The sequence below is a fragment of the Lissotriton helveticus genome, chromosome 10 (genome assembly GCF_964261635.1).
Source record: "Lissotriton helveticus chromosome 10, aLisHel1.1, whole genome shotgun sequence".
Lineage (NCBI taxonomy): Eukaryota > Metazoa > Chordata > Amphibia > Caudata > Salamandridae > Lissotriton > Lissotriton helveticus.
Genome location: NC_136071.1, coordinates 1112565028 through 1112580511, shown reverse-complemented (window position 1 = coordinate 1112580511; position 15484 = coordinate 1112565028). Strand labels below are relative to the sequence as shown.

At 49.4% G+C, this 15484-nt stretch overlaps 1 protein-coding gene across 1 annotated transcript in view; it reads left to right on the top strand.

Moving 5' to 3' along the window:
- The window catches only part of NEK11 (NIMA related kinase 11), a 968483-nt gene that overhangs the window by 528305 nt on the left and 424694 nt on the right, over positions 1–15484 (top strand). The window lies entirely within an intron of this gene.

Genomic DNA, 15484 nt, shown 5'->3' with positions numbered 1-15484 from the left:
TCATCTTTTGGATCTAACCCAGGGTCTAACACACCTGTCAACAAGATAGTTTTTGCAGACAGACGCCAAACTGAAGTCAGGGAATGATGGATGTGTTGAGAAATATCCTGAATTATCACACCTGCCAACTTCTTCATTTTTTTTAAGTGTGAGAAAGTGGGGAGGATTTGGAGGAAGCAGGGTTTTGGTCTTGCATGGCCTGAAAGGCACCTCTCGTGTATAAATAAGGGATTGGTGCATCAGAAGCGGGATGGTCCATATGCCATTTGTGCTGGCACTCTTGTTATGTTATGTTATGTTAAAGAAGCTTAGTACCGCGCACATACACCAATTGGTTTCTTGGCGCTCAAAGACCAGTGGAAGGACACAGGGAAGTGAGTGCAGCTAGCCATAAGCAAGATGGAACAAATGTGTTTTCAAGAGTTTCCGGAAAGTAGGATAGTCAGGAGTGAGGCGAATAGAGAGAGGAAAGGAGTTCCAGGTGGACGGGTAAGAAAACAAAAGCAGGCACCACCGTGCTTCTTACGATTGAACCTAGGGGTGATCAGAAGATTGTGAGCAGAGGATCTGAGGTGTCGAGAGGGAACATAGGAGTGCAAACAGAGAGAAATAAAGACAGGAGCAGAGGCGAAGAGAGATTTGAAAATGGTGCATCCCATTTTAAAAATACAACGTTGCACAACCGGGAGCCAGTGTAAAGTTTTTAGCATCGGGGTGACGTGTTGGTGTTTGGGTTGCTGAAAAATTAATCTGGCTGCCTGGTTTTGTACCAGTTGGAGTCGGGAGAGATGGCATGCAGGAATCCCCACGTATAGACAGTTGGCATAGTCTAATCGTGAGGTGACCAGGGCCAGAATAACAAGGGTGAGAGCCTCTGGTGATAGGAACCTTCGGATCTTCCCGATTCTGCAGAAACTTTTGATGGCACAGCTATGGAAGAACCTACTGTTTGTACTTTCATACTTCCTGGGATGGGATTTCCTCCTCTTTATGTTGAGAAAGAGTGATGGATCGAATTAAGTAATAGATGCCACACCCAGCATGGTGCTGCAGCAAATTGAATCTTTGCATATTTTTATTTATATTGTGAAACAACACATTTGGCCGTGTTCTACTGCAGAAAGTGCATGAAGCATGGGACGGGGCTTGTAAAACTGTCTCCCAGCATGATCTGTTTCTGAACTTCTTTCTATCTATCTTCTTACTGAGCAATGTAATTCCTAGCCGGTGGACACACGGCTGCTGCTGAAAGCATTCCCTGAACCCTGGTCTTCCCCTTGGGTCAGTTGACCACCGTGGTTTTCTGGTGTTTCTTTGAACACGCAGACTCCCTATGCCCACTATTCGTGTGGATGACATTAGCATATCCCATACAAAGTGACATCATTGGATCAAAGATATTGATAATGGGGATGGAAGCAGTTCTGCTGTTACTTCAAAGGGTAATGTACCTCATGGTGTATCCCCTGAGATGTGCATCAGATTGGATAGATGGAGAAATTGTGAATTCACATTGTTCGCACCCAACCGGTGGCGTAACATTTCCCCCCCACCCCCCGCAGAGCCTGCAGTACGGGGCCTGAGCTCCAGGGGGGAGGGGGGCCTCCGGCACTGTGCACGGGCCCCTGGCACGAGAGCTCCCGACTGGGTCTGGAGCGTGAGGGGTCCCCTCCATGTGTTTTGCAAGGGGGGCAAGCCTCAATTTTCGTTACACCCCTGCATCCAATCACATCTCTCGTACCCAGGGTGGAATGCCAGCAATAGTAATTTGGTATCTCTGGCATTTTAGGGTTCAAAGCTGTTTGTTTTTTCTGGTGTTTCCTAGCTTGAAATAACAAACATATGATTTAGACATACCACTGTAACCTTTATGCTTCCTTGCTGAGTTTATTCACTGGCTCCAATAGGCAGCCATGAATCAGAGGAGTGTGACAACAAGTGTCTTCTTTGATCAATTTTGAAAACCCACTATGTGGATTTTCTTCAAAAATGCCATTTTATATGACAAAGTTAGCTTGAAAAAACAAAGACATACAAGCCTGACAAGGTAAGATGAGTAAACACTGACAGGCTCCATAAATCAGAGTCCATGGTCGCACTCGCATACCCACACAGGGGGACGCCTTTACAGACCTTCGCTTTTGTTGCTATTTTATAAGGACTAACACTACTCCTCGCGGAACCCGCTTCGCGGGTCCTGCATCGCCCAGCTGATTACACCGGAGTTTGGCCCCTGCTGGGTGAGTGACAGGGCTGCAGGGCTGCGAGCGTTGGGACCGGGACTCGCTTTCCCAGGAGTCCCGGCAACCCTGAGGCCGAGACACCGGGCCCGCTCTCCCTGACCGCCCCGCCCCACCCTCACTCTTTTAAAAGACCTTGCTTGCTGCTGCTTCGTGGGACGCCTTTACAGACCTTCGCTTTTGCTGCTATTTTATAAGGACTAACACTACTCCTCGCGGAACCCGCTTCGCGGGTCCCGCATCGCCCAGCTGATTACACCGGAGTTTGGCCCCTGCTGGGTGAGTGACAGGGCTGCAGGGCTGCGAGCGTTGGGACCGGGACTCGCTTTCCCAGGAGTCCCGGCAACCCTGAGGCCGAGACACCGGGCCCGCTCTCCCTGACCGCCCCGCCCCACCCTCACTCTTTTAAAAGACCTTGCTTGCTGCTGCTTCGTGGGACGCCTTTACAGACCTTCGCTTTTGTTGCTATTTTATAAGGACTAACACAACTCCTCGTGGAACCCGCTTCGCGGGTCCCGCATCGCCCAGCTGATTACACCGGAGTTTGGCCCCTGCTGGGTGAGTGACAGGGCTGCAGGGCTGCGAGCGTTGGGACCGGGACTCGCTTTCCCAGGAGTCCCGGCAACCCTGAGGCCGAGACACCGGGCCCGCTCTCCCTGACCGCCCCGCCCCACCCTCACTCTTTTAAAAGACCTTGCTTGCTGCTGCTTCGTGGGACGCCTTTACAGACCTTTGCTTTTGCTGCTATTTTATAAGGACTAACACTACTCCTCGCGGAACCCGCTTCGCGGGTCCCGCATCGCTCAGCTGATTACACCGGAGTTTGGCCCCTGCTGGGTGAGTGACAGGGCTGCAGGGCTGCGAGCATTGGGACCGGGACTCGCTTTCCCAGGAGTCCCGGCAACCCTGAGGCCGAGACACCGGGCCCGCTCTCCCTGACCGCCCCGCCCCACCCTCACTCTTTTAAAAGACCTTGCTTGCTGCTTCTTCGTGGGACGCCTTTACAGACCTTCGCTTTTGCTGCTATTTTATAAGGACTAACACTACTCCTCGCGGAACCTGCTTCGCGGGTCCCGCATCGCCCAGCTGATTACACCGGAGTTTGGCCCCTGCTGGGTGAGTGACAGGGCTGCAGGGCTGCGAGCGTTGGGACCGGGACTCGCTTTCCCAGGAGTCCCGGCAACCCTGAGGCTGAGACACCGGGCCCGCTCTCCCTGACCGCCCCGCCCCACCCTCACTCTTACGTCCTCACGCCCATAAGTAACGGAGAACCCCGCTGCGCGGGAGCGCCCGGGGCGAAGCCCGGGCAAAGGGCGGGCCGTTTGACGCCGTTAGAGAACGTTAGAGACCGGACCGGGCCTCTCCCCTTGGCTCTATCATTGTTTGTCTAACCCTCGCTTTTGTTTCCTACTAGTCCTTGAGGAACTCTAAGTATAGATACAATGTCCGTGTGTGAGTGTCGAAACAGGGCAGCTAAAGGGAAGAAGCTGAATGGGACTCTTGATGACTTTATAACTAGAACCAACACTGCCATTGATGTGGAAATTAATAAAATGCAGCAGAGAGTCTCTATGGACCTTGATGCAGCTAGACGAATATCCCAGGAATTGACTTTAGCGAGGAAGTCATCCTTAGGCCATCTTGCCTTAGTCAAAACTCCCGAACGTCGGGTAGGTACTGCCCCTACCCAGACGCAGGCAGATGTCCACCAGATATCGGTTTCCCCACTCCCCGTTTCTATGGGGGGGTTACCACTTTCACCAACCCCCAACCACACCCCCTCCATGGGTGTGATGGAGCCGGCAAAGGGATCCCCAATAGACACATCATCTAACCCCAAGGGGGAGGGAGGGAGGAATCCTTTTACATTTAAAGAGGGTATCGTCCAAAAACATAAGCGCCAAACTACATCTGCCTACTCTAGGAAGAAGGCGAAGGTTGCAAAGGCCCAGATCCTCATGAGTGCTAATCCTATAGCAGGAGGGGTGCCCACTATACCGCCCCACCTTCCTCCACAATCCTTACCACCTACGGCCCATAACACCACAATCATTGCAGAAACTAGTCGGGCGGGTACAGAGGGGAAGCAGGATCTAGTAATAGAAGGCGAGAATGAGGGGGTCCCTGTGTGTGTGATAGGGGGGAGAGATGTGGAATTCTTAACGATTGTCTGGGAAACACTAACGAAACTTCTAACCCCCCTGGAAGTCAGACTATCGCGCATAGAAAACCAACTGCTTGAGACAGAAAAGAGCATACTAACTTTAGCAACTCTTAGCATAACTAATCATAAATCGATCAGTACATCTGGCCCAACCCACCCCGTACCAACAACCACAGTCCCTACACCATTGATCCCTGTAACCAAACCCATTCCTAAACCCCGTCTCAAGGCTGCTATAAGTAATAATATTAATGGCATAAAGGAGTTACCCAAGCAATCGCTTGCACAACCTGTTCCAGCTACAAAGGCCACAGTAGCCACAAGGGCTAAAGAACAAAAGTCTTATTATCCAAAGACACAGGGGGTGAAACATAAGGAGAAACATCGCGGGGTTATATCGACCTCCCCCCGGACGTTAGACCTTATGTAGTGGTGCTAACAGGTGTCCCGGAGATTGCATACCACCAGCAGGAAAATTTTGGGTCACTGAGAAACAAGGTAACACACTGGCTAAACGAAAACAGGCCGTTACCCGCCCACCTGAGAAGTAAAATTCTCATGGTGCGAAGGGTACCATGGATAGGCACCTCCTTTAAATCAATTCCAGGTGACTGTATAATTGTTTCTTTTGATGACCCTAATACAGCACACTACATATGTACATGGAACGATCACGGGGGAAACTCGTCCATAGTAGCTAGACCCCTAACCTATTTCTATCCCACGTCCTAAAAATGGGGGGAATTGGCCTTTGTCTAGAAACCATGCATGGGGTGATCCGGTAGATTGCTGGCAGGGCACACAAGGGAGGTGGGATGGGGCACCCACCTACAATAGATTTGGTTGTCTCGAAGATGTCGATTGACTCATTAACAATGCGTCTTGTACAGTTTTTTTTGAAGACTTACCCCCCTCCCCACAGCATCCTACTGCTGTGCAATCTCGATGTATCCCCTGAAAAATACAATGTACCAGAAAATAGGGTTACGCTTAACGAGGGTAGACTTGCCGAATCTCGGCTAGCTGATATAATCCTTGAGCCCCTTAACAACAAATCAAGCCAGGTAGTTCCACCCCATGATAATGCCAAGGGTAACCTCCTCCCCGGGGTGCTGTTTGTAACAGGCAGGCTACAGTTAGAGGGATTTATTCCCCCAGAACTTCCCTCATCCGAACTGGCCGTTAGAAGTGGGGGACCTCAGGCCAGCCGTCTTATTCCACCACCGCTGCCAATCACGGGGGGAGAGCTACTTTGCTCTCGGGTGGCGGCGCCTGGAACTGAGACTGTTGCCCTGACCACGGCTGAGTCCTCTAGTACTGTTCCCAGCATAACCCCTAGTATTGTTTTGGTTCACCCCGCAAATGATCAGGTGCAGGGTCTAAAGAGATCCGAGGGGGAGGTTCTGAAAGTACTCAGTTGGAATATAGCAGGCCTGGCCCGGAACATAGACATACCCGATTGGAATTCCTTTATTGAAGATTTCGGGTTGTGTCTATTCCAGGAAACCTGGTGTCTGGAACCATATCATAAGGTGGGTTTTACCACCTATTTTGTTCCCGCAACACAATCACAGGGAGGGAAAGGCCGTCCTTCCGGTGGCCTCCTTATTTGGGCAAATATCTCGTTGGGTCTTTCTATTAGGCAGATTGCTAATAAATCACCGGATCTACAGAGAATTTCTGTTAGAAGGCCACAGGGTGGGAGCAGGCTCGAAGTTTTTAACATCTATGTTAGGGGGGCAAGGGGGGGAACATCGACACTGTCACCTACGGGTATTGAGGAGGGCCTTAGTTCTTGTGCGCCCGCCGCTTTAGTGATACTTGCAGGGGATTTCAACTGCACATTTGAACCCCTGGCCAGCGAAGACATATTGGGCACCTGGGAGGATGACGCCAGGAGAGGCATCCCACCCCTCTCACTGGCCCCTATTAGAAGCTGGTCTCAAAATGCTATCGATCTCAACGCACTCTGCCTGGAACATGGCCTTAGGGCCACCAATGGTAGAACTAAGTCAGACCAGTCAGGAGCTCATAGGTACAATAGAGTGGGTCATTCCTCGCGAATTGACTTCATTCTATTGAACTATAGCCTCTGGGCACACTTAACTGATATGGAAGTTATGCAGTCTCCTGTTAGTGACCACAATCCCCTATCCCTGTCCTTGTCTTCCCTTATGATGGGTGCTCCCTCAGCCCTAACCCCTCACGTCTGGAAAACAACACAAGAAGTAATTCCCTCTAATTGTGCCAGACGGCTAGAATGGAATACCTTTGTGGCAAATGATGCCAAGATCTGGGAGGCCAAATCTATAATGACTAACATCGCAACGCGGTTAGACCTACTAGGACCCACTGATCGTGATCTTGAGGCTCCTAACTTGTTTCTTGAAGCATCCACCGCGTTGGGGGAACTTTTTGTGGCTTACCCCCCAGGCTCAAGGCGCAGCGCAAACGGTAGACCGATGCGCAACACGGGCTGGTTCTCGCACGCATGTAGTGTCGCCAAAAAAGAAATGATCAGGGCGGTAAAAGTCAAGGATGTGGCCCAGATCAGCTTCGCTAGGCGTCACTATAGAAAGATTTTAGCAAAGGCCAAGGCTGAGCACGAGAACTTGTTTTGGCAGGATCTATTGGCAGCTAGCCTTAGGAAGGATTCCAAAGGCTTTTGGGACTTAATAAGAAATAAGGACAAACCCACGGACTCGCTCATAACGTGTAATATAACTGAGGGAGCATGGCTTGACCACTTTTCCAAGCTTTATGCAGTGAGCGAGGCCCATGTGCCTATCGAGGTGGGTCAGCATGCCTCAGGCAAATCGGAGCCCACTGAGGACTCCCACTTCACATGCAAAGACGTAGAATGGGCGATTAAGCGCCAGGTCCCGAATAAGGCGGCAGGCCCGGATGGCCTCCCAGGGGATCTACTCCGTGTCAATTTGGTCGAGTGGTGGAGACTTATTGCTTCCGTCATGAATGCTGGCTTGGCTGGTGCGGCCCTACCAGACTCTTGGAGGGGAGCAGAGGTCGTCCCTGTCTTTAAGAAAGGGGACAGGGACGACCCTGACAATTATCGCCCCATAAGCCTCCTTGATAGCTCGCAGAAGGTGGCAGGCAAGGTTGTCTTAGCAAGAAACACGCAGTGGGTTGAAGAGAACAACATTTTGTCAGATTTCCAAGCCGGTTTTAGAACTGGCACGGGGACGATCGAGCAAGCACTCCGGCTGCTGATGCTCTACTGGAAAGTGGTTGTACTGGGCAAAGGCAGCCTGTACCTGGCATTTATAGATCTAAGGACTGCCTTTGACCTGGTCCCACGTGAGCAGCTCTGGAGTGTTCTCGATGCACTGGGCATTCCCCCTGATAAAATTCCATGTAGACAACTTTGCACAGATCAGGTGGGGAGTCCAGGGACAAAAAACATCACGCATCCCTGTAAATAGAGGTGTCCGCCAGGGTTGTGTTTTGGCCCCCACTCTGTTCTCATTATATGTCAACGGAGTGGTGTAGCATCTGCTACAACATCCAGCAGATGCCCCTTCCCTGGCGGGTAAGAAAATACCCACCCTCTTATTTGCAGATGACACCCTCCTGATCTCTAAGACACCAGTGGGCCTACAGAGCCTGCTAAACAGCTTTAAGACCTTCTGCGATTCGAGAGGTCTGGTCATAAACATGGGGAAGACGAAGTTCCTGGTTTTAAATCCCCCAAAGAAATCAGTTAAACCACCCACACTTGATCTAGTCCCACTTGAGAGGGTCAAGGAGTTCGACTATCTTGGCATCCGTCTCTGCGACTCCATTATTAAATGAAATTTGTAGTATTATTAAATGAAATTTGTAGAGCGCACTGACACCATGAGTTTCCTGGCGCTATGAGACATCGGATTCCAGAGCTGAGGTTGGGTGCAGGGTTAGCAGGGAAGGGGAAAGAGAAAAGTTTTGAGCAACTTCCTAAAATGCAGAGGGAGCTGCTTGATTTGATGTTCAAAGGAAGGGAGTTCCAGAATTTCGGAGCCAAAAAGGCAAACCTACGTCCACCAAATTTGTTAGTTCTAATTTTGGGTGTGGTAAGAGATTTAAGATGGATAGAGCGGAGGTTGCGGTTTGGACAGTAGGGGGTGATAAGAGAGGTCAGGAAGGCAGGGCAGGGGCAATTGAGGGCTTTGTATGTGAGACAGCCCAGCTTGAAGGCCACCCTTTGTTCAATTGGTAACCAGTGAAGTTTGTGCATCATAGGTCTGGCAGATTGCCATTTTGGGGATTTAAAAATGATCCGGGCTGCCTGGTTTTGGATCACCTGAAGACGGTGAAGGAGAGTTTTGGGAAGTCCGTGATAGATGCTGTTGGAAAAATCCAAGCGGGAGAGCACAAGAGAGATGATGACCTGAGTCAAAGCAGGGGTGGGAAGCAGATGACTGACCTTCCGGATCTTTCTAAGCTGGAAGGAGCAGGATGAGATCACGGAGCTAATATGAGGTCGGAGAAAAAGGTCGGCGTCAATTATTACGCCGAGGCTTTTTACAGAAGTGGAGGGGGCCGGCGGGGGTCCCAGTGCGTGAGGCCAGAACTGGGTACCCCAAGAGGAAGGGCTAGAACCTGGGAGAAGAAGCTCAGTTTTCCCGGGGTTTAGCTTCAATTGGTTGGAGTTCATCCAGTCTTGAATGTGAAGCATGGCGGAGTGAAAATTGTCTATTGCATTGGGGGAGTTGAGTGGGAAGATGATCTGCAAGTCATCCGCATAGTTAAAGACTGTAATGTCCCACTTGCGGAGTGAATGGAGTAGGGGACGGAGGTACAAGTTGAACAGGAGGGGTGATAAGGAGGAGCCCTGAGGGACTCCTCAGGTTGTGGGGGTCTTGGGGACTGTGTAGGGGCCTAGGCGGACGGCTTGGGATCTGTTAGACAAGAAAGACCGGATCCAGCCGAGGGCGGGGTCCTGGATGCCAGCCTGTTCGACACGGTTGAGCAAGATGTTGTGGTCAACCGTGTCGAACGCGGCCGAGAGATCCAGGAGGACGAGAGCCTGGGGGATTCCTGAGTCGGCATTTCTTCTTAGCATGTCGAAGACAGCCAATATGACGGTTTCAGTGGAAAATGAGGGCCTGAAGCCAGCCTGATTAGGCTCCAGATAGCGGGAGGACTCAATGAAATTGGAGAGGCAGCTGGTGACATGTGCTTCAAGGAGTTTTGAGAAGTAAGGCAGAAGCGAAATGGGGCGGTAATTGGAGAGTTCCGCTGGGTCCGCGCCAGGTTTTTTTAATAGCGGGACAAGGATGGCTTCTTTGAAGGGTCTCGGGACAGTGCCTGTGCTGAGTGAACTGTTCAAGAGAGGTAAGATGCAATCAGGTAAGGAGTGACATACTCTATGCAAGACCGAGGGTGGACAGCCGTCGTTCGGGGAACCTGATTTTACCCGGGAGGCGAGCTGTCCGAGGGAGGTAGGGTTGATAGGGGGGAATTCAGTAAAAATAGGAGTGTTATTGAGGGGGGTTTCCAGAGTGATGATCTGGGGGACAGTGGAGATCGATGCCTTGATTTTGTTGATTTTTTCGACAAAAAAAAGGTTAAGGGCATCACAGGTTTCTTGGGTGGGAGTCTGGCCTGGGAGGGTTCTGTCGTCGGATGTCAATTCATTCATAATTTTGAAAATTTCTTTGGATTTATTGTCTGAGGAAGAAATTCGGTCCGAGAAATGGGAGGATTTGGCAGAGACTATGGCAGTTTTATAGTCTCGGCGAGCTGAGATGTATTATAGTCTGGTTAGTTCGGAGTAGTTACGTCTCCATGCCCTTTCTGATTGACGTACCTTTAGTTTCAGTTTTTTGAGGTTATCCGAGAACCATCTGTGGGAGTTTTGGTGTCTGGTCGGGGGAAATTTAGTGAGAGGGGCGAATTTATCACTGGCTGACTGTAGCCAAAGAGTGATGTCATGTTCTAGTTTATCCACATTAGTGCATGGGCCAGGGACGGGGCAAGTGTCTGACAGATTCGCAAGGAATCCTTCAGCGTCATAGGCATTCCATTTGCGGGATAGACCTCCGGCCATCAGAGGGATGGGGGAGTGGCCACTGAGCATGAGAGTGGTGTCTATTAAATGGTGGTCAGACCAAGTACAGGGTGAGACGGAGGGAGGGGAAAAAGAGACGTTTTGGGTCCAAATTTGATCTAAGATACGGCCCTTGATATGTGTGGGCGAAAGAATTTGTTGAGACAGGTTCAAACTGGTGAGGGCCTCGAAGACCTCCAAGGCGTGGGTCCCGGCATTGATGTCGTTGAACCAATAATTGAGGTCGCCGAGGAGGGCGAATCTGGGATGGGAAGTGAGGAGGTTGATCAACTGGTCAGACAGAGTGGCCGCGAAGGTTGGCATCGGTTGAGGGGGACAGTAGAGAAGGAGAAAGGTTAAGGCCCCACTTTCCGTGTTTAAGCTGAAGATGAGATTGTCAACACCCGGGAGGGAGATAGATGGGATAGAGGTGGAATTCAAGTGTTTGGAGATTATGGCCGCTACCCCACCCCCAGGGCGATTTCCTGGCCGATCGGCGCGAAGGATGTAATAGTCTGGGGGGAGGGCTGCCAAGATGTCAGGGAGTGAGTCCATAGTCAGCCAGGTTTCAGTAAGTAGGAGAACGTCAGGTTTTTCGTTAGAGAGAAGGATAAAGATATCGGCCTGATGTTTTACTAAAGATCGAGTGTTTAAATAGAGAACTCTAATGGTGGTGTTACTTTGAGTGGGCGGATTAAGGGATGCCGCCGAGTTGGTAAGGTGCCGATCTGGCTGGGCGATGCCGGCCGCGAGGATGCATCTGATGGTAGAGGGGGAGAGTGAGAGGTAGGGAGACTGTAAGTCCCTTAGGGAAGTGGCCGAATATGTGATGATGTGGCCAGCCTGACAGGCCCCTGGGCCCGGTCTGGCGCGGACGGGCGCAGACGGGCTTGCCTTAGGCGCGCCCGCTGCGCTCGTCCGCTGCGCTTCCTGAAATGGCACATTTTTATGGGTGTCGAAAGGCTGATAGGGGGGGTGTGGCCTAAAAAGGGGGCGTGGCCTGCGATCTAGCCGGTAATGGCGTCAGGGTGTTTATCCTTTCCCCAGGGTCCCATAAGCAGCGCTAAGTCCGCTGAGGACTGGAGATTGTGGCCCCAAGGGGAGCAGGTGATGCAGTAAGTAAGAGTAAAATACAATATTAAAAATATAGTGCAAGGTTGCCTACTCCCGGCTTTCCGCCTCAGGAGGGTGGATGTCTTAGACCGCGCTCGTAATCAGCGAGGTCTTAAATGCCGAGGGCGGGGGGCGTGGCCTAAAAAGGGGGCGTGGCCTGCGATCTCGCCGGTAATGGCGTCAGGGTGTTTATCCTTTCCCCAGGGTCCCGTAAGCAGCGCTAAGTCCGCTGAGGACTGGAGATTGTGGCCCCAAGGGGAGCAGGTGATGCAGTAAGTAAGAGTAAAATACAATATTAAAAATATAGTGCAAGGTTGCCTACTCCCGGCTTTCCGCCTCAGGAGGGTGGATGTCTTAGTCCATGAGTTGGAAATACCATCTCCAAAAGATGTTGCTGTCCCATAAGAGAGTGACAGGTGCCCTTCTTAAGAAACATCGTGGCTCCTCCTATAAACCAATTGCACCGGCCCTTGGCATCTATAGGGCACGGGGTGTTAGTGCAGCTCTCTATGATGCAAGAATTATGGGGTGTACAGAACGTGGACCAGCTGGCCCGCTCTGAAAATAAATTTCTCAAAGATCTAATGGCCCTTCCTCACAATACCCCAACTCTTCCTCTTCTACTAGATATGGGCATTTGTTTGATTAGTGATCAAGCGAGGTTGCGTCCGCTTCTCCTATGGGCCCGTATCTGGAGAGTCCCTGAATTGATTGGGACAACAGATCTGCCCCGCCAAAGTTAATATTAAAAAAGTTATTCTGGTCCTGGGTGGCTGAGGGCAGAAAAAATGATGTTTACTTGTGTAGGTCATCGACAGAATTTCTTTTGGTAAAAGAAGTGCACTTTCGGGAGCCATATTTGGACTCTGTCACAGTTCCTTGGGATAGGGCCCTTTACTACAAATTCAGGGTAGGTGTTCTCCCAGTGGGAACTGTGACTGCTAACTGGAAGGTCCCGGCACAGACCTCCCCTTTTTGCCCTTGTTGTTTACACAGATTAGAGGCAGTTCCCCATCTGCTGTTCGAATGCTTGGCCTATGCAGCCCCTCGTAGTAGATGGCTGAAGCCACTCTGTAGAGACCTTGGGACTAGGTCGCATAGGGAGGCCTTAGGGATTCTTAAAACGGACCCTCGTCCCCTGTTCGCTATTGCAATGGCTAAGTTTTTAGGCTGGGCATGGCGTATTAGACTCAATAGACTATCCTACCTTGTTTGAGTGTATTCTACACTGTTTTATTGAGCTAAATATGTAAAGTGCTGTACAGAATTATGTTTTTTCTATGTCCACTTTTTTAACTGTTTTAATGTATATGTAATGCTTTTTATGATATCAATTATATCGAAATAAAGCTATTTCAACAACAGCATACACCCTCCTCTGTGTACTGTAGGGAACATATAGGAAAACTGTGTGAAAAACACCTATCTATGGAGGCTATTCATATATTAAATATCATTGTAAATGGAGAGGTTTTAAGATATATATGTTAAAACGGCTCAGCTGGTTTATGAAGCATATATTACATCTGGAAGCTTTTATTGCACAAAATGCAGCGGCAGATCACTCATATTTCATAAGGAACTGCTGTAAAATATGGAAAAATACTTAACAGTTTCCTGTGAAATACAGGTTTCTTCATCTTAATAACTGCTCGCTTCTTTGAATCGAGAGTGATTGCCAGTGGTTAGGCTTAATTCAAGCATCCTCCCATCATCTTTTGTGTGTTAGATACAGTTCTTAATTTGAGCCAGTGATTTCTGGTGCTCGACACCGGCACTTAGTTGTCAACACTGGTGCTTGTGAGAGTCTGCCACAAGGTGGTGCTGTCTGGCTACTGTAGAGATGACCAGAACAACAGTCAAATTTTTATTGAATATGCATTAAAAATGACTATTACCTGCCGTCCAAGCCGTTCTTATAACTTTGGGGGCCTGGAATAGGCTGAATTGTCCCACTTGTAGGAGTGTGATGATTAGTTACTATCATTGGCAGCATAACAGCTGCAATGTGTGGTGCAAGCTGCAGTGGCAGTGACGAGAGCCCTAGCACGTATTTTTATGTTGCAAATCAAGTACTGATATAACACCTTAAGTGGCCAAGGGTATACTCAGACGTTGGCCCCTTTTTCACTGTGCCACAGAATCCAAGTTAAACCTCACAAAAAAAGGCCAACATTGGTTTGGGGTTGTTTATGTTCCTTTGCATAAGAGGCCTTGCCTGGCAGTTACCGCAAGGAGCAGGGTCCGTGCTGATGTGCGTAAGGATGGTCTCTGTCTAAAGTGGCGGAGTGGGTGTAAAATGATGTGTTGACATCGTACCTAGAGCGATTGCCAGTGGTTTAGACTATTTGCAAGCCTTCCTCCCATCATCTATTGCGTGTTTGATGCATTGTGTTTCAATATCCAGGTTTCCAGATTTTGAAAGAGCGTTCCAAGGGCAGCCACAAGCCACACATCTTTCTCCGCCGTCGGTGTATCTTTCTTTTTGCTTGCTATCGAGAAGGCATATACTAACCTCGTGATGTGATGACTGACCCATAAAAGCATCCAGTCCCTGCCTTCTGCCCAACACTTCCTTGGGCAGCTGCAGCAGTCCTGTCAGTTGTCTGCTTGTTATTTTTGAAGTTGTAAACCAGAGGTCCTCAAACTGTGGTGCGCGCCCCCCTGGGTGTCCATGGCTGCCTGCTCAGGGGGGGGGCGCAAATGTCTCAATAGAGAGTTCTAAATCTTGTAAATGAAGATGGCCTGGAAGCACAAACTTGTTCCAGTTTCCAGACTATCTTCATATACATGCAGCCATAGGGCATTAAAAAAGGCATTGGAACTGTGATTTTAAGTGCCATGGGGCAGATGTCAGTCAGTGTGGTGGCAGGGTCAATTACCAGCATGCAAAGAACAAACATTCAGTAGCTGGATAGAAGTGTATTTTTTCAACTTCACATTAACTTCATATAAAATAACGCACTCGCAAGTTGGCCAGTGGGAAAGGCACTCAGCAAGTATGAACTCTCAGTTGGCTAATGCAATCGCTGCAGATGTCTGTGTGTATCACCAGAGGGTCACCAAATGGAATCCTGCTTGGTGCATTGGGGAATAGTGACTTTTGTTTTTGTAGTGCTAACAGGTCCCTGTCTTAGGCAGAAAGCGAATGTGTCCTTATTTTAAAAAGGTTATTACACACAGCATCACACAGACTGCAGCAAACTGATTTAGGCCCAGATTTACAAAGATTGTGCATCAGGTTTGTGTTACTTTTTTAACACAAACCTGACGCAAAGTGTATTGGTATTGACAATCCAGTGCAAATCATGGCTTGCACTGTATTGTATCCAAATGTAATGTAAGGCTGCGCAACTCCACTGTCGTGACCAGATTTACTAATGCTTTTCAACAGATTTGATTTACTTTTTTAATGCAAAGCGGATGCAAGATGTTATTCTGGTATTTAGTATCCAAAGCAAGTCAGGATTTGCATTGGATAGTTTGCAGACTTTTTTTTGTTTTTTTAATGTCTCACCACCAGGGGTAGCACATGGCCTAGAAGACAGCAGCCATGCTCGCTGCCTGCCTGTTTTTGCACTGTGTGCTGCATTTTTTTTTGCATTACCCCATACTTTGCACATCCGGCCATGGACGTCCTTTAGAGGTTACATGGGTCGCTGCTGCTACACCTGACATGCCCCTTGTGACCCCTGGCACTGCCTTTGCGACCCCTAGCATCAGCAGTGGCAGAATCAGTGCCAGGAACAGAATCAGCTCCTCCTTATGGAGGTCGGTGGGGGCTTCACTCTCCTTGTTTTTTGTAAACATTTTTATTATACTACCAATGAATAATATTACCTTATTCACTATAAGTTAAGCACAATTTTGAATACAAATAGCTGGAATATGACTTTGCCTAGCAGTTGAGGTAAGTAAAAA